The sequence below is a fragment of the Gracilinanus agilis genome, chromosome 2 (genome assembly GCF_016433145.1).
Source record: "Gracilinanus agilis isolate LMUSP501 chromosome 2, AgileGrace, whole genome shotgun sequence".
NCBI lineage: Eukaryota > Metazoa > Chordata > Mammalia > Didelphimorphia > Didelphidae > Gracilinanus > Gracilinanus agilis.
Genome location: NC_058131.1, coordinates 350,896,515 through 350,900,586, shown reverse-complemented (window position 1 = coordinate 350,900,586; position 4,072 = coordinate 350,896,515). Strand labels below are relative to the sequence as shown.

At 43.0% G+C, this 4,072-nt stretch overlaps 1 pseudogene; it reads left to right on the top strand.

Annotated features, from left to right (window-relative positions):
• The first annotated feature begins 760 nt into the window (after positions 1-760).
• LOC123233759 lies at positions 761-3,207 on the top strand (annotated as a pseudogene).
• The last annotated feature ends 865 nt before the right edge of the window (positions 3,208-4,072 follow it).

Below are 4,072 nucleotides of genomic sequence, written 5' to 3'. Positions count from 1 at the left end.
GAGAGAGAGAGAGAGAGAGAGAGAGAGAGAGAGAGAGAGAGAGAGAGAAATTTCGAAAGAAAGAGAGAGGAAGCAAGGAAGGAAAAAATGGACCTTTATTTTTGGGAGAAACTTGGTAAACCTCTGGCAAGGGGCAGCTGGGTGGCTCAGTAGATTGAGAGCCAGACCTAGAGATGGGAGGTCCTGGGTTCAAATATGACCTTAGACACTTCCTAGCTGTGTGACTCTGGGCAAGTCATTTAACCCCCATTGCCTGCTCTTCTGCCTTGGAACCAATACACAGTGTTACTTCTAAGACAGAAAGTAAATTTGTTTGTTTTTTTAAATGATTGTTAAAATGTGTTCATATAACAGGAATTATTTAATGAAATAATAAAAAAATTTAATGAATAATTTTATTATTCTTTTTTAATTAATTAATTTAGAATATTTTTCCATGGTTACATGATTCGTATTCTTTCCCTCCCCGCCTCCCTCTCCCCTCACAGAGCCAACAAGCAATTCCACTGGGTTTTACGTGTAAAAATGAATAATTTTAAAAAGATGTTCGTTTGCAAAACTAAGAAAAGACTGGGGGGAGGAGCTAAAGATCTTTGGTCTAGACGGCGGTCTTTTTGCTTTCATGGAGCAAATGTACTCTAATCTACGACTCAGCTGAATGATGATCACTCAAAATGGGGAACTTCACGGAGGCAAGAAGCGTCGAATGAATGCCAGGAATTAATTCGTTTCCCCAGGTGTACCGGGAGCAGGCCAGTAAATGCCGGACAACCGGCTGGGGAAGGAAGTGAAGGCGGAACGGGGGAGAGGCAGGGGGGTGGGGGTGGGGGTGGGGGTGGTCCACATGCTTTAAAATGTAATCTGCTTCATTAACATTTTCTCCATCACTTCGGAGAGTCTAGTCAATCCTCAAAACAATCAGACAAGCCCTAATTTGTAGCGTTCGCTGATTTCTGAGGCGTTAAAATATAACAATCTGTTCCCTGTTCCAGCTGACTGTAGACCACTCCGGTATCGAGCCTGGGCCGAAGTCCGAAAAGAGAAAGGTGGGTCCTGTCGGCGCCTGCACAAAGGACTAGACGGACAAGGTCCTGCTACCTGTGCAGAAGCCTGGCTCCAAGAATCGCTACGGTTCGCAGTGCCATCTGCTGGCACATGCAGAGATTGCACCCTGAGTAGCTGCTCAGACTTTCCATATGCCCAAGTAAAGCAAATGTCGTTCTGTCGTTTTCAGTCCTGTCCAACTCTTCGTGAACCCATTTGGGGCCTTCTTGGCAGAGATCTTGAAGTGGTTTGCCATTTCCTTCTCTGGCTCATTTGACATATGAGGAAACTGAGGCAAACAGAGTCCAGTGACTTGCCCAAGGTCACAACAGCTAGTCTGAAGTCAGATTTGAACACAGGGAGATGAGTCTTCCAGACTCCAGGCCTGGTGCTCTACCCACTACCCTAGCCACTGTGCCACTTAGTTGCTCCAAAGTGGAAGGAAAAGCCAGCCTTGTTAAGTTGTGTCTGACACTTTGTGACCAGGTGGACCATGGCACATCACAGCACAACAAACCATATGATTTTCTTGGCACAGATACTAGACTGGTTTGTCATTTCCTCCTCCAGTAGATTAAGGCAAACAGGGTTAAGTGACTTGTCCAGGACCACACAAGTATATGTCTGAGGACTCCAAGCACAGCGTTCTAACCACTGATCCACCTAGCTGCTTCCTAGTTTTCTTTACCTAATTATAATTTATATGTACATATAGTATTTATTATATATGTAATTATACTTCAATATATAGTATAATTCAAGTTGGAAAGTGAAGGAAGTGAAAAAGATTAAATAGTAACAAAAGATTATGACTATGAAATACAAATAATTTTCAGTGCAATTCCTGAAAATGAGATAGCCTTTTGTGCCTTTCCTTCTGCCTTAGTCTGTTGTGGCTCTAAGAATCAGTTAAAGGTGGGCAAGAAGGAAAGTCTCTTCAGCTATCTTCCCTTTTCTGACTGAGGGAGATTCCTCAGAGTTTCTGCTGGCTTCAGACCCCCACAACCTTTTTGCTTTCCCAGCCATTCAAAGAAGGAGTTTGGATAGAGTTTATGGGGGTCAGAGTATTGGGATGAAAGTTGGGATAGTATTCTCCTAGTATAGTAGCTAAGCAGCCTGCTGAGAATAAGCAAGATCTGCATTTAAGTCCCACTCTAAATCCATACTTTCTGTGATGGAAGCATTGCAGGGTGGTGGGAGAAGCACAAGCTCTGGACTCAAAGGACCACCAGTGTGTGTATCTCTTCTGTGCATCTCCCACGTGACCTTAGGCAAGTCATGTCACTTTCCCGGGTCTCATGCTCATGTATTAAATGAGGATATTGGCCTAGATTCTGTCTGAGGACCCTCTTTCTTCTAGAACTGTGACCCCTCACTTAACCTCTCAGTGTCCCAAAGGAACTCTCTAAGACCATTTGCAGAAATAAATTGGGAGAGGGAGCTCCCTCCTGGGAAGTTACCTCACTAACAAAATCTCAAATCCCAAACAAGAAAAGGAAAGCTAAGGGAAGGGAATGCAGAGAAAGAAGAGGATGTAGAAGATATGCGTAAATAAAAATATGGGCTTTCTTTGGCCTATTTACTACCAGAATAAAGACCATTCTAAGCAACTAGATGGTTGACATCCCAGAAATTGTTGGCATCTCTTTTAAGGGTCAGACAGTTTTTGCGAAGAACCCCAGAGGAATCCTCCAAAGGGATTTCAACTATATCAGTGCTGAATTCAGTCTCCTTGGAAAGAAGGAAAAAAGACTGCAGGCTGGATAAGTGGGGGGGGAAATTGAAAAGAACTTGACACCATGCACACAATATGTGGTCATGTACTAAACATTCTCAAAAAAAGCATAACACTGAGTTATCATTACAAGATGAGGTCTGTGTATGCTTACTTCTTCATCAATGTTGTTATTCAAGAAAATGGCTCACTTATTGGAAATTTCTGGGGTGGAAAATATATCCAAAGAAAACACATGAGACCAGGTATGGCTCATGCTGTTTCTGAAGTCCAGAAAGATGAGTTAATTCTTGAAAGAAATGATATTGAAATTGTATCAAACTCAGCTGCCCTGATCCAACAGACCATCAATCAAAAACAAGGATATCAGAAAATTTTTGGATGGCATCTATGTTGAAAAAGGCACAGGGCAACAAACTGATGAATAAGTTGGAAAAGATACCAAAGGTAGTGCCCTGAAGAGTTAACACTTATTCAGATGTCAAAATAAAAATACTTTTTTGTCATTTACCAAAAAAAGGGAAAGAAAAAGAAGGGAAAGGGAGGGAAGGGAAGGGAAGGGAAGGAGAGAGGAGGGGAGGAGGTAAAGGAAGGAGAGGGGAGGGGAGGGGAGGGAAGACAGAGGCTATGGTTTCCTTTCCCAAGCCTGTCAGTGTAGTTTGAACACTCCCATTTCCTTGTAGCCATGGTAATGTGGATCAATCATATTTCCCTGTCCCTTGGTTCCCCAAAAAGTATATAAATTCCCCAAATTTTTTTGTTCCCCTGAGTTGTCATCTAGCATGATGGCACTGAAATAAAATCCTTCCTCCAAAGGGAGGTAGATTGTTTGGGAAAGGCCTAGATGGATGGGAGATGAGAAACACCCACCTAGAGACCTCCCCAGGACCAACAAAGCACAAAACCCTTGGGCTTTTGAAACCAAGTTTATTTTCTTAATTTGGGTAAAGGGTAGGAAGAATCCTAAAACTACAGATCTAACCTCCACCCAACTTACACCTCCCAAGAAGTACTATTCTGTTGCTTCCGTAGGCCCTGCCTTTCCACTCCCTGCTCATACTTAAAACCCAGATGCTATCTGACTATCTACTAATCTAACTACCCAAATTGTCTTTAAGAAGGATAAGGATAAGGAGTCTGCCGAAGGCTTCTTAGGTAACCCAGAGTCCCAGGTGACAAACCCTTGGGATTACTTTAGGCAAGTGGATCTCTGACTGGTAGTTCTCCAACAGGTGAATCTCTGTACTCCAGGGAAAAGACAGTCTGCTCCAAGGCAAATTCTCCAACCCAGGA